The sequence below is a fragment of the Puntigrus tetrazona genome, chromosome 18 (genome assembly GCF_018831695.1).
Source record: "Puntigrus tetrazona isolate hp1 chromosome 18, ASM1883169v1, whole genome shotgun sequence".
Lineage (NCBI taxonomy): Eukaryota > Metazoa > Chordata > Actinopteri > Cypriniformes > Cyprinidae > Puntigrus > Puntigrus tetrazona.
Genome location: NC_056716.1, coordinates 24,699,073 through 24,726,158, shown reverse-complemented (window position 1 = coordinate 24,726,158; position 27,086 = coordinate 24,699,073). Strand labels below are relative to the sequence as shown.

Here is a 27,086-nt window from a genome sequence, read left to right as displayed (position 1 = left end):
GATGTGCACATGCCCAGTAGCACTGTAGGCCTCCCTTCTAGCCTTTTTAATCACCGGTTGTGCCAATGTCTGCAGTTTTACGGAATTGGGAAACCACTGTTGCCAAGGGTGTTTTTCATGTCAGTGCGTTTAAATGATCCCAATAACATAATAGGCTATTTATCCCTTAAAATGCTAATTTTACCAAGGGAACCTGCCAAAAAAACCAAAAAAAAACGTATATTTTAGTACCCAGATGGGTTTTGCTGTGAAAACCTGGCAACCCCCAGGTGGGACTCGAACTCAGGACATGCGTGTCTGCTCCAAACCAGCTCAAATGACGACAAGCATTATTTAAATGTAGTATAAATTACACCATAAACCATTAAATAACACTTACTTACCTTATTCAACAGCAAGCATTTCACCATCTTTAGAACAGTCTTTGAATTTGTGTGGTAAGCAGCTCTGTATTTCTATGGCGTCGCTATCTAATAGTAATTTTGCTGATAAAGAAGAGTTAAAAAAATATATATATATATATATAGTGAGTACAGTAATGTTTGAAGCAAAGGAACGGTTCATTCACAAATCCTTCAGATCACTGTCGAAATATATATTATAACCGGAAGACAAAAGACAACAAAAGGGGGGATGGCTGCATAAGGTCAGTATCTATGACATTTGTTTCTATTTGATTGTTTCTGTATCATGCTGGAAAGACGTGCCTGCCAACAGATGAGCGATCAGTTAGTGAGAGTGGCAGTTATCCAACTAGCTGTCTTCTCCTCCCCGATGGAGCGTTCCAGACGTGCTGGACTTTCCCCCGCTTAGTGACAGCTGTGCGCTATAATACAGCAGTCAGGGGCTAATTTTAACTCGTGCCAGAGCGAAGGCACGAGCAGACGTGAGTCTTCGCACTCTCAAGTAACTAGGCAGGGTCCCGCACCCATAAAACACACAAGTAATAAGTTAAAGAAACAGTTCACCCAAAATAAATAAATAAAAAAAATCACTGAAAATGTGCACACCCTCGGGACATTCGAGATGCAGACGAGACGATCAGAACAGATTTTGAGACATTTAAAATCACTTGCTGACCAATGGATCCTCTGCAGTCCAAACAGCTGATAAAAACATCACAATAACCCACACAACTCCAGAACATCAATGAACGTCTCGTGAAATGAAAAGCTGAGTGTTTGTCATCTCATCTGAATCGGTTTGCGTGCCTTTAATGATGGCGAGCGAGTTATGTCTTGCTAAATTTGAAATGCATCTACATCTTATACGACCTCAGGGTGAGTCAATTTTCATTTTTGGGTCAACTATTGCTTCAAGATATCTCATTTGGTATAAATGACCCATCAACATCATACACATTAGACTTGACTTTTTCTAACGGTGCGTATAAACTCTTGTTTATAGATGTAGGTTTTAGAAAATATTTGAAAAATTTGAAAAATATTCTAATAACATTACAAGGCAATTTTATCTTTAATTATAGACTACTTAATTGTGTAAATTTTTAAGCTGCAAATATAAAAAAACTGCTATATTGGCTTTAAAAATAAAAGAAGGAACTAGTCTAAATATACTGTCACACGCGATCAAGTTCGGGTTACTCTCCTGAACAGTGGTCTTCCGCTGGTGGGTCATGACTTGACATGAAAATAGGTCATAGGTCAGCTGAATTTGCTCACAGATACCTTCATATTATAAATTATATTTTCATCATTGAGAATAGCATGAAAACTTTCCGACTACCAAATCAGCATATTGGAGTAATTTCGTAAGGATCATGTGACTATTCTGTATTTTTTCTGTATTTATAGAATCATCTTATCTTCAGATATTCCCAATCCTTGCATACATGCCTAAATATCATGAAAATAAAAATTTATAATATATAATATTTTCACAAACTTTCACACTCAAAATCTTACGGGGTTCTAAACGGTTAAAAAACAGAGTAACCATTGTAATACCAAATATAAATTCTTTATTATTTTCTGTACAATTTTGTATAAGGCAAGCACAAATATGCTAGACACGTCCCCAACATAAAATACACAATAAAAATAATCATTATTTAAAGAGTTAAGACTAGCGTTTTTGTAGAAGGTGACACGACTGGTGACACGATTGTCTGATTATGAGACAATAAAATTTCCAAGTCTTATATCTTTCATTAAATTGTGAATTTGAATTCTAAAACACTATTAATTTGTTTGAAGGCACTTTATCTCTTCAGGTATTCCAGCACAGACTAAAGTGCACATTGAATTACAGCAATACTCCAGTTATGGACAGGACAATTAAAATGTGAGGAGTTAATACTTGATGCTTTAAAAAAAAAAAAAAAAAAAAAATCAGATAGCCTTTCCAAAGACAAAGTCATCTGATGTGAGCCCCCAAACGCAACCAGTGCTCAAGTCTGTAGGTTGTAACCGTACGACTGTCATGTCATGATGTAAAGTGTGAGATCACCATGAGTGTAGTGTTGTTCATGGTGTGAAGATCAGCATCTGTGTGTGAGTGTGTGTGTGGAGAGGTGCGATGGAGTCGTCCTCAGTGTGCAGGGGATCTGATGGTTCATCTGTGATGGTCCCAGGAAGCCCAGTCTCTGTTTATTCTTCCTTTGCTCTGTCATCTGTACATGTGCAGAAACACACACACACACACACACAAACAGGGAAGCCAATTCAGTTGCATCAAATTACAGCCTAGACAAAATTATCCCACAAGGCTATAATAAAATAAAATAAAAAAATCAATCATTTTATGAGTAAAAAAAATTGTTAAAAAAAATGTAATAAATCATGTTGGTTTCTCTCCATCACCTGTTTGTAAGGTGGGTATCAGTATATTTTAAATGTTAATATATAAGAACTATAAATGTAGGATTTTATCTGTAAGGATTTTAACTGTAAATTAACAATAAGTTCTAGCAACCAAAGCGGATACTTTTTTCCCCACTGACACTTCTTCTAATACTGAACCTGCTTCAAAAGTGACTTCTGAGCTACTCCACTGACAATAGATTTTTTTCCACAGTGAAATCTGCTAATTTGACATAACAGGCAAAATTATTGATCAGGTTGCCTCCACAAGCACCATTTTAGAGTGTAATTTCTACACTCTCGACGTGAAGTCCGTTTAAAAGGATAGACAAACTGTTTGGTAACCAACATTCTTCAAAACTAATCCAATGTTCCACAGATGGAACGACATGACAATGACAATTTTTTGCCTGAATTATTCCTTTACAACATCAAAATCAAATTGACCTCTTCTTCCATGGGTCACTTTTTTGATTTTTGACCTCATGGCCGTTCCAGACAAAGAGAAGGAACTTCTAAGTAAACAGCCCAAGAGAACGGAGGTGGAACACAGTGTGCTACGCTGAATCAGAGAGAGCTTGTTTGTCTGAACACATGACGAGTTCGGATTTCGCCTACCGCATCTGAGCTGGATCTCAGCCTGGCTCGAGCTGAGAGGTGAGGAGGATCTGTTTAATTAGGCCTGGCTGTCGGAGAAGAAATCACTTTAATAAGTTATTTAACATCCAGAGCTGCCAGGAGAATTACACTAAGCCTGCTCCTCGTGACCGGCAGGAATCAAAAGGACCGCTGGAAGATGTGAGGGGAACCACAGCGCGGTTAACATTTCCGGTTCCACCGTTTCAGGCTCACTGGTTTGGATCTGTGCCGATTCCCAATGACTTTGCAGTTTCTGTGCGTTCAAGTGCAAGTATAGTTCAAATCTAAAGTCTATAAAAGGTCAAACAAACATGCAGGCCTTAGTGAGAAACTTAAAAAAATTGGGCCTTGGGGTAGCAATTTCTTTCCAACGTCATCCCAAAGCTCTCCCTCTCCCTGTGTCATGTGAATCTGTTAAACTGTTTGTGTGGAATCACATGTGGTCCAGGCAGGTGATGGCTGTGATCCGACACAGCGGATCACAGCCGAACATCCATATGGCCCGGGGCCCGCCCACCCCTGCTCTGACGCACTTCCACAGCAAGGCCTAATAGTAAACACTTCAGAGGCCCCGTGAAGAAAAACACTGTTTTGCTTTGTGAAACCGGGCTGCCCCGCGTGCTGCACGTTACCTGTTCTTTAAGCTCGGACAGCTGGGAAGAAAGCTGAGCCACGAGACCCACGGTGGTGTCCAGCCTCTCCTGCAGCGATCGGATCTCGTTCTGTTCGCTTTCTCCCTCGGAGCTTACCAAAGACATGGCTCTCATCCGCGGAAACCAGTCCAGATTCTTCTCCTGAAGGAAACATGGGAGATGTGAACGCCGCTTGGAAAACTTCAAAAACATCTAAATGACTATTTTGCAGTAAACATTATTCAGACATACTGGATTTTTAAAAAGAAATTAATCCCCTTATTTAGCAAGGTGATCAAAAGTGACAGTAGGCTTTTGCAATGCCACAAAAATTACTTCAAATAAATACTTGTTCTTTTGAACTTCTTTCATTAAAGACTCATGAAAAAAAAATATCAGTTTCCACTTCTACTTAAATCACAGTGAAAATAAGTAACATTGTTTTCACCATTGATAAGAAATGTTCCTTGAGCAGAGGATCATCATACTTGAATGATTTCTGAAAGATCGTGTGACACAGCGCTCCAAACTTTTCTAATTGAAATACATTAAGCAAAAACTCCAATATCTTCCAAAAAAGGCAATTTAAAAAAAGCAATATAATCTATCTATCTATCTATCTATATATATATAAAAAAAAAAAAAAAAAAAAAAAAAAATATCGACACACACACACAAACATACATATTATATATATTTAATTATTTATATACATATACCACATTTTCAGAACCAATAATGCTGAAAATAAATAATTCAGTTAAAAACCTACAAATCATTGCTGAATGTGATGAATGAGTTACAAAGGCTGGTTTAATGGCTCTATGATTTAATGACACTACTTATTGGAGGATGTTTTACCCTGCTGACAGTCTCGCACTCTACAGTGCAAGTTAAGCAGCAGAGTTTTGTTGCATAACAGTTGCTGTTAAAGGCCTCAAAGTCTGTAGCACACTAAAGCACAGCATGTTGCCACCAAGAAACTGCCTCTCTAAAAGCAACGGAAAACGGCAGGCCTCAAAAATGGGTCACAAATCTGTTTTGATCAGGTTGTGTATAGAAGCTTCACAGTAAGTTTACACTGCTGCTGAAGTTTATATATTTTTGAAAAAAGTCCCTTATGCTCACCTAAAAAAAAAAAAACAAGTAAAAAAGCAACACTGTCAAATATTAATCCGATTTAAAATAAATAGTTTTCTATTATAATACATTTTAAAATCCAATTCATTCCTTTGACGGCAAAGCTCAATCTATCCAAATTAGACTCATCAACATGGACAGGATATTTGACATCACAAAGAAAAAGAAAATGAGACCCAGACTACATTAAAATGTTAAATGGCTTTGTGTTGCGAATTATCGCCTGACTAAAATAGAGCATGGACGACAAAGTTGATCATCATCATGACCCATATCTATTTACAAAAGCAAGCTCATGAAAATGAACCAGTGTGCTGAAACCCCCTCGAGCTTTTTCTTTCAAAAGCTAAAGCATATAGAGGTAAGTCTGGACACTTTAAACCCTGGAAGCAAAGACGGCTCTAGAAACAGGAAGTAGTCATGCAAATGAACCGCAGTCAGAGTTTTTTTTTAATGTTTTAGATAATAACAGTGAGTCATTCTGTTTGTAAAGTGTGTGCGCCCACACAGTAGCTCACGTACAAGATATTTGTTTGCGTTCTACAATTTGCTGTGTGTGAGTGTGTGTGTGATTAGCGTGTATATATATGAGTTTATCTAGTCTGGGGTGTGTGAGATAAGGAGAGGGGGGGGGTAACTCATCACGGCAGTTATGTAAGGTGCTTTTCACAGTCGGCCTGACAGGAGCGCGCTGCAAGGTGCACAGAGAGTTCCAGGATATGTTTAGAGGTGGGAAAAGACTGCCTTCCCTTACACAATCATGAAACGCACGCTCACGAGGTGACACACCCGGGCACGCGCATCTTCTGATAAGAACACGGTGCTTTTCTCTGCTATACAATAGGGAATGCAGCTTTCCAAGAAAAACACACCGGATAAACAGTATGCTCTTCTAAGAAACAGGCGAAATGAACAAGGTCAAGCACGCTTTCCACGTCAGATCGGGGCACCGCGACTCTCTCTATTGGAAGAGAGAAGTCTGGTTTTGCCGAAGGTTTCAGTGGGATCTTAAATAGGAAGGAAGGAAAAATTTGAATTAGGAATGAGCTGCTGCTAATTGGTTCCAGGGGATGGTGCATTATGAATCTATGAAAAACAGTAAAGGAAGAGGGAAAACATAGGTGAAGTGAGGACGGATGAACAGAGACGAGATTGTGAGGCTTTGAGTCTCATGAACCACCGCATTTTTTTTTTTACTAAAGGATACAAATGGGGCTAAAAAACAAAGCAACAAGAAAACATCACTGTTATGAACAGCTAGTGGAAATTGTTTTTTTAACCTGGAGTGGGTTTAGTCCTTAATTATCATTAAATTATACTTGATTAATAATTAATACAGAGTGAATTGACATTAAAATGAGCAAGCAACATAAAGAAGTGTAGACCAATGATGTAAAAAAATATTGCTCATTGTTAATTACTGCATTAACTAATGTTAACAAATTATACTGTAGAATTTTTTTTAGGTTTCTTCAGCTCAATAACGCAACATTTATTTGATGAAAAACACAGTAAAAACATAATTTGAATTTTATGTAATTGGTCAGAATAAATTGCTAAATAAATAATGAAATAAAATAAATATCAATTCTAGCACTGTTTTTAAATAAATTAACATAAGCAAATACACATTCATTACTGATAATAAAATTCTGTCCCTTAGTTTTTTTTCTATTCATTAAAGGTTGCTAAAAAAACGGCACAACTGTTTTTAACATTGATACGAATAAGAAAGAAGTTATGATATTTCACAATATAACAGTTTTTTACAGTATTTTTTTATCAAATAAATGCATCCTTGGTGAGCATAAGAGACTTCTTTACAGCATTACATTTTTTTTTTTTTACCAACCTCAAACCGTTGAATGCTAGTGCATGCAAACAACAAAATTCATAAAAATTAACCTGCAACTAAGACAACAATATTTGAATGTCAAAAAAAATACACTAAATCACAAATAGCTAATACCTCACAAACGGACAAACAGTCATACACGCTTCAGCACATTAACGCTGCTGCATACTTGTGAGTGGGAAAGGTATTTGAGCTGTCATTAAAGTGCCATTAAACTTCTTTTCCCATCTGACAGACAGCATAATCGTTAGATCACGTGTCCTCGGCTCTCATCACCATAAAGCTGCTGTTTTGTAATGGAAAGGCGGTTATAGAGCACTGCCATCAAACCGGCTCTGGAAATAGCAGCATGATTGCAATAATCAGTTTGATTAGCATGGCTGGTCGCTGCACACGCACTCCTGCAGTCATCCGTTCACACACACACACACACACACACAGCCCGAGACGCCCAGCTGGGAGAAGCGGATCCAGCGGTGAATACGTGACCTTTGAACTCGCATTGATCGCAAGTCTAGAGGCCGAGGAGTTTTTTTTAAATTCTTGTTCCTGCCGACAGTGCATGACGATGGTGTTGCCAAGGAGACGCCTGACTCACTGTGTGATAATGAGCAGCATAGCAGGTGTGTGTGTGTGTGTGTGTGTGTGGGACAGGAAAGCACGTGTGAGGATAGGCTGAGCTAATAGCAGGCCACTTGAGATGGGTTACATAACAATGCTGTGACTGCTGCAGTACCTGCTCACACTCTCCTTTCCAGCAGTCTGTGAGTGATAATCACACGCACGCACACACCTGCTTCAATGTAAACTTGCAGCTGAAACTCCATGCTACACTTTTCTCTTTGAATACGAGCAGAGATGATAGGGTGAGCCGGTTTGCAGAGATTTGCATTAGCTGTGTTTTCAGGTGACTGGAGTACACACACACACACACACACACACACACACACACACACACACACACACACACACACACACACACACACACACACAAGCACGCATACACGCTTCATTTAAAAGACTGTAGCATTCTGCATTCAGTTACTGTTTCCTGCCGCCTGCTATACTACAGAAGAACCTTATATGAGACGGAACAAATACAGAGGAAACTAAACAAGCTTTATTTATGCGTTGTCCATGCCTCATCTCTCCCGTCTCAGCTTTAATGAGGACCCTTGTGTTTGCAGCAAGTCACAGTAATTAGTTAATATAGTACTAATAGAACTCTGTGTCATCAGTGGTGCTTCATGGAATCTGCGCCTGCAGAATCCTGCAAAAAGCTCTTTAGATTTCCACAGAATACAAACACCTGTCTACTAACATGCTGCTTTATTGGCTAGGCTGATAAACCGGGCAAACTTTGGCTCTTTGCAGCTTATCAGCCTCTGCCACTAACAGTGCACTTAGATTTTTTTTTTTACACTTTTACATCAAAAAATAAGTACAATGTACTTATAGTGGTCATATTGTAACACTTTTGCTGTTTTTATGCGATGGGATACTGAGTAAGGTCAGGGACAGGTTTGGTGTTATATACAAATATGATAGATAGATAAATTTAATTTAAATGTAAGTACACAGTAGTTTAGGACACTTTATATTAAGTATTTTATATTAACTACTGTGTACTTCCATTTAAATTTTTTTTTTTAATTTAAATTAAATTAATAAAAACTTTTAAATGCAAGTAAAATAAAATATTAAGCACTGCAACTGTTTTCAACATTGATAATAATGTTTCTTAAGTACCAAATCAGTATATTTGAATGATTTCTGAATCGTCATGTGATTTTAACATTTAATTTTAATTTAAATGCAGCCTTAGTGAGCTGACTGCATAGTTTATGTAGCCTATGTACAGTATGTATGTACCAGCAGAAACAGAAGCTCTCTCTCACACACGCACAAACTTTAAGGAAGTTCACTGTCTCCTTTGTTGCACACTGAAGACAGTCTGCTTAGAGTCGGAGTCAGAGATATAAATACACACACACACACACACACACACACACACAGTCCTTGGTTTGTCAATTCTAACAATGTCAAAAATAACAACGTAAACAAGACTCCAGTTGTATAATATTCATTGTACCATTAAGTGCTATAATATTTATAAACGTATTATTCATGAATTAATGGCATATAGCTGACACATTGTCAATCATGAATTACATCTCGTATAAAAACAAGACAAGTCAAATGATGTCAGACATATTGGCACAGACATAACTGAAACAAACAACATTCCTGAAAGGAAGTCAGCTGATTAACATATTTGGACATTTGAAAAGGTCAAAATTTCACTGCATTACAACTTCTGCTTTTCTCATAAATGTATAACAAGTTGTAAACTCATAATTTAGATTTTATGTATTGCAATTTTTACTTTTTTCCTGAGAACTGCAAATTTAAACTGAATTTCCATTCCAAATTTATATTTCACAATTTTTACTTTAATTATAATTTGAACTCGAGGATGCTAATTTAACTCAGATTTATCTCAGTTTTTAGTTCCTCGCAATTGTGCAGAATTTAGCAAAAAAAAAAAATAATAATAATATAATATAATCTTATAATTTTTCTATTGTGTGGTGGAAACAAGCTTCTATTTTTACATTTAACCAACTGGCCTGGTAAGTAATAGTTGATGTATGAAAACAGGTTCACGCAGGTGTTCCATCAAAACAAAAAACACATAAACTATGAACGTGATAATCAGAAAGTGTCCAAATGTATCATGCAATGCATCATGGCACCAAATGCGGTGATCAACTAACCTTAATCATTTGGGCCACGTAGCTCTCGGGGCCCGTGTACTCGGTGGGGTCCTTCACCTTCACCAAGACCAGGAAGTACAAATAGTGCCACATGTTGTGCTCTGACTTGATGTGCTCCTCAAACGACACTGTCTTGTTATCAAACTTGTCTCTCTCAAGACCTAAAAGATGAGTAGATAATAAAAATTAAAGGTTCTTCAAAGAAAAAGCCAACCACCGTCTTTCAAAATCAATTGTTTTATTCATGGTATTCCACAGTTTATAGTCACTATAAAACTTTCTCCCACATCAGTAATACTTTAACATAGACTTTATGCCCTCCTTAATGGAGTAAATGTCACCATGATCATAGTTGAACCCATCAAATAAAAAGCCCTGTCACAGACCTCATATACAAATTCAAAGGCAGTCAGAGTAACAGAATGTGACAGGGCATGACATCTGCTTAGAGCCGCCCCACTGGCTAGTTCCAAGCCATTCTAAGATTGCTGTTGTGCAGATGTAGAAAAGAGCTGATTTAAAGAGGCTATATTCTACACTTTTGTAGCACTAAACAATTAAAAAAAAAACAAAAAAAAAAAAACATTAGTTCTAGTGGACAATTTTCTGCCCTCACTCTGCCCCTGATGAATGAGACTTTTTGCTATTGTAACTTTAAACTATTAATTACTATTAACTTTTATTATTTGACTTTACAAATTGATATTCCAGTCAATCGTGCTTTTCGATGATTTGTATCATGAGAAGCGTTATACAAATAAACTTGAATTGAATTTGTGAAAGAGAATAAAGACTTAAAAATACTTCACACCAATTTCTAAAAGAATCATACTAATTTAGGATTCAGACATTTATTGATTCACTGAAAAAAATGCTCTTTTAGGATTTCAATGACCACCAACTACTACTATTTTGATTAACATGGAAAATAATAGCTCAGACATTCTAATAAATATCTTTGTGTTTTACCGCAAGGATCAGTGTTATGACTGCTTAACTGATTCTGTTTCTCAAAATGTGTTTCCTTTGAATAACACATACCACAAATGAAGCAGGTGGTCTTCAGAATTTCTTCCTTTCTCTGTTTCTCACTCCTCAGGTCAGCAAAAGTGTCAATGATCACACCAAAGATGAGGTTCAACACAATGATGATGACAATGAAGAAGAACAAGAGGTCATATACGACACGTGCCGGGAACATGGGCTCCTGAGAAGCAATAGTAAGGGATTTGTGAATTGAGATTATATGGATATATAAATACAAACACATACACGCACATATATATACACACATATACATACACACATATATATATGAACACACTGTGTTTTATTTCTAAAAGCAGTTTTTACAAAAAAGTCCTAGAGTACTGAAAAAAACAGTTTTATCCATTATTGATCCGCAGTTTTCAATCATCCCTAAAATAGACCCTTTGAAGCTGGTGTGACTGATTTTGCAACGCTTCAAAGCATAAAGACAGATGCTCAGAAAAAGTAGAACCGAATGCAGGGGTCTGTAAAAGCATGATGTACAGATGCCTGCAGATTCCACAGCTTTAAACATGGATTATACTGACAGTATTAGTGACGCTGGAAAGGATTTATTGGCGTATCTCATGTCTGAGTGTGCTGCGTTGATGATATTCTGTTCACCTCTTTGGAGAGCTTGCGCAGAACATCTGCGATTCCTCCTCCGTTCCTCAGCCCGTGGTTCAGAACAGTAATGATGCACATCAGCAGGGTGTCACACACACGCTCTGTACCGTCTTCATCCTCTTCTTCCAATAGGATGAACATACACACAGAAATATACAGGCACTGTGTGGTTTCAAATTTTTATGAATATATATATATATATATATATATATATATATATATATATATATATATATATATATATATATATATATATATATATATATATTTATTTATTTAAACGTAAAGCTTTATAAATAACTAAATACATGTATATATTAAAACACACACACACACACAATATAGTAAAATTAGTTGTTCTATATAGATATAATTATAGTTTTATATTTATAAAGGTTTATTTTGTAAATATTTCAGAATTTTAGATGTCTATTTAAATTAATAACCACATATTGAACCTAAATACTAAATATTATACATTGACAATCATTTACTCAGATCAAACATACTTTAAAATGTGTTACATTTGTTCAGTCAATTCATCTTTCTATTTCTATTAAATGCAAATTTGATATTTTAGAGATTTGCACTAGTGGACTCCACTGTATTTGCGAGTCGTGTGTGTGTCTGTGTGTATAAACTAAGAAAAGACAGAAAGCAAGAAAGACAGGTAGATCAAAGGAATGAGAATGGAAAAGTAAGTAAGGAATAAGTGAGGGACACAGAGATAGACCGCAGAGGTCAAGAGAAAGAAAGAGGGTGAGCGTGTGAGAGAGAAAGAGAGAGCACGTGCTGATATCTAGAAGAACAGGTGATATTTAAAGACTCACAGGGCAAAGCAGAACAAAGAAGCATATGAGTCATCTCCTCAACACACAGACACACACACACACACACACACTCTCACGGGTCATCTCAGCACCTTAACCTCTATAACAGATACTCAGGACCAGCCCTTTACAAACAAACACTTAGGAAAACCATAAACACACATGCACACGCAAATCACATGACATGTCACCACTATTATGCAAGATAATTCAGCTGATGGGTGAGACAGAGGTGAAATCAAAAGAGAAACTTCAGTGCTGCACAGTAAATACTGAACTATTCTTGAAGTCCTTCCCAATAATTACACTCAAATCAATTAAAAATTAAAGTATTTTAAAAATTTTAAATTTTACATGGCTGATATGCTGAATTTACATGGCTGAAATGCACACATTTCGTGGTTTGGTTGAATGATGTATATGATAAACTCTGGCCCTAAGAAGTATAACATACAGGGATACACCACCGCCAAATAAAAATGTTATTAATCACTTACCCCTATGGGGTTCCAAACCCATAAAAGATGCAAACTGCATATGTTATTCTGCATCAGCTTTTTGTTCAAATGAAAGCATAAAAATCTAAAAGTGTGTCTTGACTAACACAAAAGACTGTACGGAGTTTGTGTCAAGCGGATATTCTCCAAAATGGCGGCGCTACAGTGATAAGTCATTTGTTTTTGTAAACAAAATAAAAATTTCTTGTTGCTTCATACCTTGCTGATTGACAGCAGATGGACTATTTTTGACAATGTGTTTCATAACTTTTGTTTTTGAAATATATTAAACCAATTGGAAAATATATTAAACCAATTGGCAACTGTGTAAAAAAAAAAAAAACTAAGTTGAAAACCACTGTGTGTCCAAATTAATTTTCATTTTAAACATTATTACTTTAGATTTAATTATAAAGTTTTTGCAAGATTCCTTTTGTGACGTATTTAACTAGAAAAGGTTGCTATATTTAATGTTTTGTTTATTAAAAGGACATATATATTTCACGTGTGGCAAGTGTCCAGAAATCGTTAAAACTGTAGAAACGGTGACTTACCGTGGTGAGAACTAAAAGGGAGTTAGGACAGCCTTCACTTAGGCAGTTCATAGACTCCTTTACATTCAACCTCTCTAAAAGAAACACCAAACAAATATACATGCGTTATATATATAGTTTTCGGTTAAAAATGTCCAAATCTACATTCATAGCGCATGGTTAATTCAAAAAGTGAACAGGACTAAAATGTTTTAATAAACCATGTGTTGTATTCCAGAGCACGCGTGTGCATGTGTGCCCTTTCTGTCCCCAGTGCTTGTACAGTGATGTAGTGCACAGAGGAAGTGATTACATAAGGAGTGTGGCCACTGCTGGGTTATGCAACAGGTGCCATGTGCTAGCAGGTCCTCTCTCACCTAAACACAGCTACAAGGCCATGTGTGTTCATACAAACACTCACACGCAAACTCTCATATGTTGACATGTGCACGAATGTACATGCTGAATACGGCACAGATGTGCTAATCTCTTTAAAAGAGTCATTTTAGTGCTCTTCATGCTAAGGTGTTTACACATATATATGCAGGGTTGCCTATTAGCAGGGCATTTGGGATATATGAAACGAAGGACTAAAACCACAAGTTCTACAGATTAAGCGTCTGGAAAGATAGCAGACCAGAGCTTGACGGGGACACAATGTACACTTCAGCTTTACTTATAGCAGGAGGCGGTCGACTTCCATGAGAGAAGTCATCTTTAAAGAAGAGGAAGCCCACAATGGAGAAGAGGTAGACCAGGATGATAGCCAGAACAGCTGTGAGGAAGATGGAGCGGCCGTTCTTCGTCACGCTCCTCATCACGTTTAGGCGCTTCTCTCTTCGCACAAGATCAAACAACTAGAGGAAGTAGAAAAGAGAAAGAGCAGGATATTAAAAAGACATGTCGAGTGTGAAATGAAATAACTATAAATAATGTATTTAAATTGTCACTGTTCTAAATCTGAAAAAAATAAAGATTCATTTAGCATCAGACTGATCAAAAGTGACAGCAAACACTTTTACACTACTACACAAATGTTATAAATACCGTTCTTTTGAACTTTTCATTTCTCATAGAACTAAATCAATTTACAGCTTTTCCACAAAAATATTAAGCAGAACAACTGTTTTCAACCTTAATAAGAAGAAATTGTTCTTGAGCAACAAATCAGCATATTATGAACATTTCTAAAGAATGACGTGACTCTACAGATTGGATAAATGGAAGCTAAACATTCAGCTCTGCCATCACAGAAATAAACTACATTTTAAAATATAATAAAATAAAATAGAACAGTTATTTTAAATATTTTATAATATATCTGTGCTCTTTTTCTGTATTACATAATTGGTGAACATAAGAGTCTAATCAAAATAAAACTTGCAACACAAACATTTGAACGGTAGTATATACACTTTTACAGTAATAAAGATTATTTCTCTTTTAGAGAATAATGGTCAATAAAATAAACAAGTTGTAATTAACCTCATGATTTTTGTCCAGTTTATAGAAGCAGGAATAAAACAAGTAAAATAAGACTCAATAAATGTATTAAATGACTGTGTAAACGTTTTAATTAATATCCAAAGCCATAAAAATACAAAAAAAAATAAAATTCTCTTAAAAGCAAGCTTCACTGGACTACACTTTTAACCTAAAAATGAATCATTCATTTCACTTATTGCTAAAAAATTGTACTGCAAAAGATGTGAAGTCTTACCAGGATACTGTAGAAAAACTCGTGTACGAACAGACCCAGCGTGCAAACGATGACGTAACTGACATGCAGAAGGAAGAAGACGTCCATGATAACTGCTTTGTAACCTCGTGTAAATGTGCCCTGGTTCCCCACAAAACTAACCAGGAACACGATTTTATTCAACAGCTGTGAAAACACATTAGAAGATAATGCTATAGTATTAGCATCCTTACGATCACATCAAAATATTCAACAGCCTTTAGTTAAAGCTGTCTTTTATGCACATATTAAATAAAATATTTGATTTGCAAGAAAAAAAAAAACTGAGAAAAGGGCTTTAAAACTTAATCACATATGGTAGAAAATGAAAGCTGCACCTAACTACCCATAGTGGGAAAATAAATAAGACAAAACGATTTAATATTATTGGCTAACAAAAAAAGTAAGCGTGTCTAGCAGCTAGCCAGACATGGCCCGTCGCTGTGTGACATGCCCTCATCCTCAAAGCCCGAGCTCATTGAAAGAAAATACGTACGAGTTCACTTTTAGTGAGGATAAACAGTTTGTGGCGACCACTAGAAGACGTGGCAAGAGGCGTGTAGTATAACAGATCCCAGACTCCTAGAATCTGTTTCAGCACATGTCTCTGTTGGTTCTTCATGTGGTGCCATAATGGAGACGCCAGCTTGAGCAGACGCAAACAGACTGACACAACAGAGGGACGTGTCAGCAGTTTGAAGGCTGAAGCTCCAGTTGGCTGGGAGAGAGGCATGAAATCGGTCTCATTTTTTATCTGAACGCACATCAAGCACATCAGCCGCTTCTGTCATCGTAACTGACACTGATGCAAAATGGCAAGACTAGCTCCTCTTCTGCCATCTTTCATATTTAGCCAGATATCGAGCGGCTTCTCGTAATTAATCGGCATTAGCGATTAATCAGCGAACATGAGGTGTTAGCGGTTGGTCTTTTCTAATAGGAGTTCGGTTGGATTATACATTCAAAATACACTTTGACATTTAATCAATTCACGGACGCAGAGCGCTGACGAGCTAAATGAAGCGTGAATGGTTGATAATGAATTTGCCTTACGTTGGCGGCCCCCAGAAGCAGCAGTGTGGGTCCTAAGCCCAGCGTGTAAATAGAACGGAAGATGACGGTGACCAGGAACGCCAGGATCCCTCCACGCGGGGGAAGAACAAACAACGTGAAGGTGCTTACGACCACTGCTACCCACAGCAAAATAGACAAGAATGGTGGCAAGACACCTGAGAGAGAGAGAACAAAGAACAGCATGAAAATTTGGGGGAATTTTTCACTCAAGTGATGCATTTGCAGTTTAAATTATTCAGTTTTAATTGTTTAGATAAACTTGTTTTATTTATAAAATGTAATCAAATGAATACATAAAAAGTTAACCAAATGTATTGTAGTTTTTTTTTTATTGTATCGACCAATAAAATGCTTTTTATTTGTTGACTGTTTTCATTTTTATGGATTCTGGCCTGATTTCATAGACGGGGCTTAAATCAGGATTAGGCCATAGTTCAATTAGCACATTTAACTGGGGTGCATCTTAAGACATGTTTTAAGATTAGTCAGTGCAAGTTGAAACAGCTCAGATTTACATTTAGTCTAGGAATAGGCTTAAGCCTTATCTGTAAAATAGGGGTCTATGTTTGCTGATTTAATACAAAATGTAAAAAAAAAAAAAAAAGTGGTAATCAAATAAAATCAAAAAACTTTTACAAATTTAAATCAAATAAGATTGTAACAATTCCTTTAATTATTTTGGTAAACAAATGCTTTATAAAAGGTTTTAAAGTTTCAATTTATGCATGGATTAAAAATAGTGGCATTCCTATAAAAACAGAATTTAAAAAAATGTATTATTATTACTAATAAAATGTACTATACAATATATATTTCGGTCATAATTATGTTATGATAAGTTAAACCAAACATTGGTAGATTTTAACGAAGACCTCAAATTTAAATAGCAGTTTTTCTGCAGTTTAATTCTAAGTGTATTATTAATCCAAATTTGGCAAATATTTTAAATTCCATATTATACAATACATTTCACTGTGACTGGATTCTGTGATTATGTCTGCATTTTCAAATGTGGAAACAATAGGGCCATAATTATGCATTTTTTTTAATATATCAAAACACAAAGCCATACCTTCATCTCCATCATCTCCAAATGGATAGAAAAGAGCGACAGCCAAGTTGATTAGCACAGCCAAGTTAAAGGAGATACTACCCCACAGAGATATATGTTTTGACACCCAGAAAAGTGGTGCATTATCTGCAAACACACAGCAATACATCAGCATAATGACTCTGACATAGGCTCGAACTGGTGATAAATTATTACACTCCTTTTTGCACAAAGCAAAACAACCCACTTCTTATTTTCTTTTGCCACCTCATCTCATTGTAGAGGTCATCAAACTGCTGGAAGAAGTCATTGACCTTGCTGCCCTGGTCGTCTCGCTCTGTTGTAGTGAACACGCGCACTTTTGATTCTTCTGTTAAGTACTCGCAGATGTTAGGCACGGGAAACACAATCTGCTCCATCGTACGGTCATGGCGGACGATCTGAAATCAATCACGTGACATATTTTGATTTAAAACGACTGATAAAGTAAAGGAGTCTTCAAAAGCCAATAAAAGGTGAAAATGAAATTAAAGAAACATAATTATCTTTGTAAGTTCTCAAACTGTCATACCTCTATCTGAGCGGTGTGGTTGGCATAGTATAGGAGCGCTGCTTCTCCTTCAATGGTAGGATCTGGGCCAGGTTTCAAACTCTGCTGGAGGTTTTTTCTGTGGCGTGCCAGCTGATCATCAAAAACACTCCAGTCAACGTGACATATTCAACAGATTCAGAATCAGAGCCCGATATCAGGGCATAACTTTTGGCCAGGTGGCCTCTCACTAGCCGATTCATCTAATATTGCCCATCAGAGGACATGTATGCATTACAGGAAAATTCTGTAGTTTGCGCTCAAAACCTTGACCATTTTACTCCAAGCTTACATTTCCCCTCACCTCAATTTATGTGTTGCATTTAATCATTTGTGTGATTGAAATGTCGGAGGTGGAAATTACATTTCTGGAATAAAGTGACCTATTCAATGCAGCCTTGTTAAGGTTCATAGCTAGCATTTTATGTATGCTAAATATACAAGCAAAAGCAAGACTGACAGGAATGTAAATGACAGACAAAACCATTGTCATAAAAAAAAAAAAAAAAAAAAACTTAAAAAAATGTCATTATACAAATTAAAAGTGTATAATTTATCACCTTTAGTTGTATATTTAAAAAACCCTTAGACATTAAATACACATTTTTAGAAATATCTGACTAAAAATGCATATTACCATTTTTTTTTACACCATAACTGAAAATAATGCACTTAAAAACTAAAAAACTTTGTTCTTCATATATCGTGCTACATTCCAAGCATACTCTTTATTGGGGCGGTTTTAAATTTGGTAAACAAGCATATTAACTTGATAAAACATATCTAATTAAATTGTTTGTTGTGGATTGTTAGAGATTCATAATGGGTGTAAATATATATAAATTACAGATATTAAGTCTTAAACAATTTCTTTTTGTTAAAATAATTAAGGTCTATTTTTATCTTATTTGTTTAAGATCATCATAGCTTCTAACATGCAGCAACTAAACTAAAAATTTATACTTTGTTCTTCATAAAAAAAAAAAAAAAAACATAGAAATGAATAAGCACAGCTAAAAGTCAACCTCTGAGACTTCAAAGTGTTTGAAGTTGCACCAACACCCATTAATCTATTAGTGACACGTTGGTGACTTGGCTAACTCAAATCACATTAGCAATTTAGCAGTTTCAAAATGCCAATGCAACCCTTGGATGAGTCAATTCATAGGGGGGTCAGGACTGATCAATCTGATTACTTCAAAATCAAAACATTTTAAGAGCTACCCACGCAGAGGAACTCTGATGTTTATCTCGGTGACTGAATACCCGCAGCGATGTGGCCAAGATGCATTAGTGAGACAACAGCATCCAGAGACAACCTAATCAAAAACAGCGCTCTGAAAATCATTTCCAACAGATGACGGATCAAAGGGCAACAAACGATCAATGACGCTCTGCAAGATCCAAGCAATTCATTTAAGTTAAGAGCTATATCGCAGTTCATACATACAGATGCCTACTTGGTCTATTGAATCAAACTAGTTACCTTTCTATTAAGCAACAAGTCTGAAAGGGAGGCGGATACTCTTTAACCTCCAAAAAGGACGCGTCCTTGAGGCAAACAAGTAATCATTCCACACCCTCAGTGTCCCTTTATCACGTAATGGTCTTAATGCAGTAAACGGGACCGAGGGATTTACATGCTTGCTTTCTCTCAGGCTGAAGGAGCACAAAAGATGTGCGCCACTTGAGACACCCAGAAGGTGAAATCACTTTGTCTCCTTATTGCCATCTAAGCCACATTCGCTCCAAAAATGTTCACAGTGTCCTATTCATTTCAGATCAAAGCTAACATCGGGAATCTGTTTATACGAGCTGGAAGAGAGCAAGGCATGCAATAGAGAACTAAACTGACACCAAATAATGTCATTTAGTTTGTCATGTACCAAGTAAACACAGGAGGATCTTGTGTTTGGAAGCCGTTTTTTTAAGCACTGGAGCTAACACAGCCTAAAGCAACCATGTCAACAGTGCTGAGCAAATAAAAAGAAATTAAAACCGCAAAAGGAGAAAAAGGACACGGGAATGTCAAAACCATCTACAGTATCATCATTCAGTTTAACTTTCTGAGAGGAAAAGTACATTTACGCAATCAAAGAAAGATTATGAAGCTTTTTCTCAAAAATAATTCACCTGTAACACCAAAACCAGTCATATTTTGAGGGTTTTTTTTTGTTTGTTTGTTTTTATGATGTTGCCATGAAGTTGCTCGAGTATTTTGGGTGGAACTTAGCAAATTCTAATTATGACGGTATTATTTAAAACTAAATATAAGTAATTAATAATAATTGTTCAATTGGTGTTTAAGCATTTCTTAATTTCATTCTGTTTATTTATTTTTTTCCACTCTCAGCGAGATGAGAAGATAAGGACTTCTTTGGACTCCCTCTCCTTCTCCGTATGACTCTTATGTCCTCAGGCCCAACTTGTTTTCTACAAGTTATAAACTACACAGCAAAATGAGACTGACAAACATTGTGCAGATGGTCCAAGTGAGGCAAAAGCTCCCCAACCAGATCATACAGCCATAGGCCAAAGTTTCTCAAGCCATAAAATAGCCAGAGGGTCTGAGTAGTCAAGAAGTCTTGAATTTTAAACAAAAATCTCACTGAAAACTATGGTAAGAGCCACGAGATACATAATTTCGTAAAAGCTAACAGTGGGAGAACTACTGTATGCTCATCTGAACTTTCTTTCAGTCATGTGTGTGAGAGTGTTTGTAAAAACACAGATAGACGAACACCTGAAGTTTTGTCATTATGAAAGTAGCAAGTTAGACAGAAATAAACTGTCTGGCAGATGGCTGAGCCTGTCAAGAAAGCGTGTAGAAGTGAAAATGAAGACTGAAACTGAGAAATGCACAACTGGCTTGAGGATTTCCTCACATGAGACATTACCTCTTCCTTAAAAATGAATGTAATTAATAGTACTCATTAATAACAGTATATGACGCTGGATTGTTTTCTTTCCTTAAAAGGAATCAGATTTTTTTTTCCAGCTTTATAATTAAATATCTTACTATACTAGATATTTTATTTAGTTTACATTGCATTTTGGAATAACAATGTCATTTTCATTACTACAAGTACTTAACAACAACACTTTTCAGGAAGAAATAACACTTTCTGCTATATCCCTATTCAGTAATTCTTTCTCATCAAGACATAAGCTTTTCTCAGCATATTCTCAGTTTATCAGACATCCTGCATCCAGAGAGTCTGTGTTTTTCTGTCACCAATTGGACAAAAATCTCTGACCAAATTACCTACACATAGACCAAGTTAGGATTCACGATTGAATCACAGTGTTTTGCAGTGAGCGTTAAATCTTACCTGATGGGCCAGGATGTAGATGTTGTGGCCAACATCTTTAGGTCTGATTTGATCTAATGTCTCTTGATCAATCTCACTCTCTTCTCCTTGAGCGTAAGCCTCCTTGATCACGTCAATCTATAGATGTGACGCCAGAGCACTTTAATTATGTCAAAGAACAGGCATGTTTTGGCTGATAAGAGATGATCTAAACTCTAAACTATACACACAACAGCAGTACTGCAGTATAATACCGATTAGCTCACCAGTTCATTTGGTCTCATCTTATACAGGATCTTCTCTGCATTTTCGCTGTCATGACGACTTTCCATGATGGCCAGAAGAAGTTCAGATGCATTGTTCTGATTTTTCATGGTAAAGACAAGAGCATTTTTAACTGAAATTACTGTGAAGTACAAAATATTCACATATTTTCCTCCTGGAGATAAATGTGCATATGCTTTTACATGCCAAATCAAAAAATTTGAAATGCTTCAGAACATTCTGTTCTCTGTAAAATTGCATTATACATCAAGTGCTTTCTTATTCAAACTACACGAGTGACTGCAACAAACAAGTACCTTCAACTCCAGCACAAGGTCAAGTCGGTTCTTCCCCAGTGGATCAATTGGATTCACAATAAGAGCGATGATGATGTCAATGCCGTTTGACTCATGCCTGGCGATGCATGACTGCGGAGGAGGAAATACACAAATCTATGATCCAAAACAAAGTCTTATATATAGAAAATACTTATTTTTGCATAATTATTAATAAAGCTAGAGGTATGCTCAGATATGATACCAATTGTAAAGCATTATCCTCATGGATGTTTGATACCTGGTTACCATGGGCTGGTCTTAAAACCTGGTTACCATAAATGAGTATGTATATTACATGTTATTACAGTATTTTTAAAAATATATTAAACAGATTTTATTTTTATATTTTCATTTTAAGTTTTAACAATTATTTATTTAATGCTTTTGTCATTAAATAAATCTAAATATTTATATTTAGTTTTAATTTATATTTGTTTTAATATTTTTAGCACTACAGTTTAAACTTATTTTGTTTCTTTTTACATTTTAAATCAAATATTTACATTTTATTTCACTTTTACTTCTACAATTTTCAATAGTCTCAGACAAAACTCCAGCACTGTATATCATTAGATTAAAATGACTTATTTTTACGTAATAATTAATAAGTATGAATGAATGATGAGTTTAAGTGTATAGTAAGAAAAAAAAAACAAAAAAACCTAACATTAACTATGACACAATTTATGTGACCACCTTGACTACATTTAAGTTAATGTATTAATTAAGACTCTGAGTACACATGAACTCATGCCAGAGTTAAGGTTCTTGATTAGTACATGCTTTAACTCATCATTACCTCGTACTTAAAGGTATTAGTACATGATTATTCATGTACTGTTACCCATAGATTCAGTTTTCCATGTGCAAAAGATTTGTCCCCATTTTCAAAAAAAAAAAAAAAAAAAAAAAAAAAAAAAAAGCGCCGTTTCAATACCTGGTTTTCGTGGCAAGGACCCTGGCAGTACTCTGTGATGGTCTCTAGTGTCTGTTTGACCAGGTCCACATTCCTCTCATTAATGTAGAGTCCCAGCAGCCCCAGTCCTCCCGTCGTACTGCCACAGATACAATCAAGAAACTGCAGCGTCTCACAGACCAGATTATAATTGGTTTTGTTGTTCTGATCTCTTGAAAGTTCTGTATACAAGAGAACAGAAAGATTTGGACTAACAACACAAGTCAAGTCCTGAGTGGCAGTAATTGGTATCTCTATTCAGACAGACTCGTCCATACTAGGTCGGGGGTCTCTTGAGATTTTGATCTCCACAGCAAAAAATGTTTTACTCTTTAAAACATCAAGGTGCTTTTTCTTCTCACAATGAAAAAAACACCCACTCATTTAAAGCTCTCTGATTTGCTGACACGGTGAAGGCAGCATTACTGCATTTGACTTCTAAGAACACCGTGTACCTATTCACACTGCCATGTTAAACACAAGTAATGCGCTAAAATGATTCATAGCCGAAACAAATGATGCTGAACAAAATTGGACCAGTAAAAAAGATTTGCATCACCTGCAAGTCCCTGTTATGGTTCTCACAGAGCAGCTGAAGGAGCGTGGGGATGGGTTTCATGATGGTGATGGCCTGGCTCATCTGGGTCTCCTCCACCACCTCCTCCATCCCGTCCACTCCTGATCCCATCGACTCCATCTCAGGGTCCACTTCCCGTCGAAAGATGCTGTAGGCTTTGGAGGTGACTGATGAGGCATCTTTAAGCTGACCCCTAATGTCTTCTCTGAGGTGCAAGGAGTCTCGGACTTTACAAGAGAATTAAGATTTTTAAACTGTTATCAGTGATCAGTGGTTTTTAGCATTATTTACATTTACATGACATTTAGAAGATACTTTTATTCAAAGAGACTTACAAATGAGAACAATACAAGTATCTATAACAAGTCTCAGTTACCTTTACGTAATGCAAACAGCAAGTTTTTTTTTTATTCTATAAAAAATAAAAAACAGAACAGAAAAAGATTTGAGTAAGCTAGTGTTACAGGGCTTTCGTTTTTTGTTAACGGTACAATAAATAAAAAGAATAGATACAACAGAAAAAGGACAGAGAAGCTAAAGTTATGTTTTTTAAATAATTTGATACAATTATAAAAATAAAATAAGATTGGAAAAAGACAAAAAGGGTTTTAAATAAAATAGTTCTTTATAATTATTTATAATAATTTATTAGAAAATAAAATTAGAAATTTGCATTAGCTTTTATATTATCGTTTTTCATTTTTCGTTTTTGTGTGCTTTTGTTATTTATTTTTACACAGTATCTTTCTATTTTGCTTTAATGCATATTTTAAGGCCCCAATATACTTCAAACGAAATTGAAGAATAAACTGAAATGACATACTTTTTTAACAAAAACAGGCCAAAATGAAATTCGTTTTGGTAGTTCAAATCGGCTCACAAACTTTTTGTGGAGATCGTTTTGACTCCTAAACACCATTGGTCTGAGACGGTTACGCAATTGATGAGTGTATTTTGAAACTCCACTTTCTTTGTTATGCAAAAAGCAACAGAGAAACATCACATGCAAGTTTTCCAAAGCCATTAAAAGAATGAAAATAAAGGTAGCAAGCAAATAAATATTACACCGTACTGCTGTTGCTGTTCTTCTTCTTTCAAAGAGAATTTAAAAAGGTATATAATAACTATACCCACCTCCCGAATGTTTAGAAACAGTACACTGTAACTCAAGCTTTTTGAAATCCTTTTTGCCCTCAAACTAACTTTACGGTTTTATTTTTTGTAATTATAGTACTGCATGAAATGAATGTACGAAATGTAAACTAACATTTATGAACATTTGCAGTACACAAAAAAAAAACTGCACGACTGACAAAATACATTTAGGTACAGTAATATCACACAATCAAGAGCTGTGATTCAGTCATAAGCACAATATTTATAATTGCATTCATACAATAACATGAGGGTAATATTCAGCCACTTATACTTTAGACAATATTGAAATGATGTCAACGGTTTCAAACAAAGCCAAAGGAAAATTAATGGTTGCAGGTCTCCAATCAACACATTAATAATGTTTGTGAATTAATTAGTGGTTGGTTTGTTAAATGATTCATTGTGGTTTGCTGTTAAACAAATCAGTATTTTTGAATCAAATCAAATGATTCACCAGGTAATGAATCATGTTCAATAAATCAGTTAAGGGAATGAATTAACGAATCACTCAAAAACTGTCACTTGTTGCCACTTAAAGCCCTATAACGATTGACTATAGTTGCAACTGCAACTATTTTCCTTCAAATAAATCATACATTTTTATACAATGTACTGACTGAGTCATATTCTACAGCGTTCTAGAGAACTGATAAACTAAAATTTTACTTTAAGTCACCCACAGCACGTTGCAGTTACTGATAAAGAAAAAACATTTGTATTTGTTTTTGAATTTATATTTAGGCACATTTGAACCTTATTCAAAACTTAGCTGTCGACAATATTTCTCTATTAAATGATCATGTCTTGAGCGCTACAGTGCTCGACACGAAACAAACTTGAAATGTTTTCTCTTGGAGAAAAAAAAAAAAAAAAAAAAAAAAAAAAAAAAGTGTTAAAAAGAACACTGCTTTTTAACAGCAGGCCTTTAATAAAGTGCCAGTGACCCCTCACATGATGCAGCAGTTGGAAACAGGGACAGACGCTATTCATATGCCTGATAGTCTCTTCATTTACACTGCCTCAGGACAGAACTGCACTCACATGAACAGCTATGCATTAAGGCACACTTGTTTGTGATAAACGGGCTATTCAGGGAACCAATGACATACTTCTAGTTCAGACGCAGCATATCATTAGAGAGTCTAGGACGCTTTTTTTTAAGATTAAGGATGATAAAGCAGAACATTGCAATTAGGACACGTCTCTATTTTCAGCAAGAGACTGAAAGAGTGACTTCTAATGGTTTATTTTTAGACTTTAAGACATCACACCTGGTTTGCGGTCTTTTGGGGCCTTCCTTCATTAGAGATACATTTCCAACAAAGCACCAGAATCAGTCAAAATAAAATGTTTATTTTATTTTCCACCTATTTCACTTAGTCCAAAAAGACATATCAATCCCGTCTATAGTTAGCTGCCAGATTTTTAATCATTGTACATCCAAGCTCAGATAATACCGAACACGTTTCCATGGTAACTTCTCAATCTTTTCAATCACATCTTTTATCAACCTTGTGTTCAAACACACAAAAAATTGGATACAAGTCACATTATTTCAATACGAAGGTGATCATCTAAAAACAACTGGAGAAACATTTCCAGGTGAATTTATACGGTCAAATTCCAAAATGAAAATGGGGGAAAAATTTGTTTAATTATATTGCATTCTCATTAGAAAAAAAAAGAAGAAAAAAGAAGGGAAATGTTAAATTATAATAATAAAATTGAAAATAAATGTGCACACACTAAAACTTAAGTTTTAGAGATGGCTCATCTGAACACCTCTTATTGGCCACTGCATTCAAAAGATCAATAGACTCACGTGTGATAGGTTATATTGCACAACACTGAGAAAAAAAAAAGCGAGTAAAAAGAGTCACAGTGCAGATCTAAACTTAATGTAGAAGTCAACACTTCTAATTTCAGTAATAATAGATTTAGTTTACCTGTGCAGCGACATTATCGTTTAGAAACCGAGGATATAAGTGGATATTGCATTACTGACAATAACTAAGAACAACCATGGATGAGCCATTATTTAAATTTGGAACTTTTGAGATGATGTACGTACAGAGCCGCATGAAATATATATCACACTGTGCAAGTGTTTTTGGATATTACCAAAATCTTACACACTCTGCCTTTTAATTATTATTGTTTATATAGTTTTTTTTGTTATCAGGGTTAAATACGATGAAACATTTCTATTCCTTTTATAATAAGATTCACTATACTTTCTGAGAGGAAGGAGATGTATACCTTTTTATGTCTGATGCCAGAGCCCTCACCCTCCTCCTCTCTCTTCCTGCAGCTGAGCTCGAACATGTTGACTGACACACTGGAGCGGATCTCTTTCTGCGCCAACTCCATTCGATCATAAAGACCTTGAAGAACTTCTCAGACTTCTTCTGTTTGTGCAGCTGATGGTGGAAAGAGTTCTGTAGGGAGACATGCAGAAAAATTACATCACTTAAATCTTTCAGATGTCTGTGGTGAATGTGTGTACCGTTGATACCTGAATCTGTGTATTTCCTCCTCTCAGGAGTGCAATGCCCAGTAAAATGCTCTCCTCAAAGATACGGTCGTTCTTAGTGCTGACGATGAGGTCGATGACCAGCTCGGACGCTCGACGTTGTCCAGAGCACACTGG

General features: G+C 35.9%; 1 pseudogene; it reads right to left on the bottom strand.

The window, feature by feature from the left end:
* Nucleotides 1-2,500: 2,500 nt before the first annotated feature.
* LOC122362777 lies at nucleotides 2,501-27,086 on the bottom strand (annotated as a pseudogene).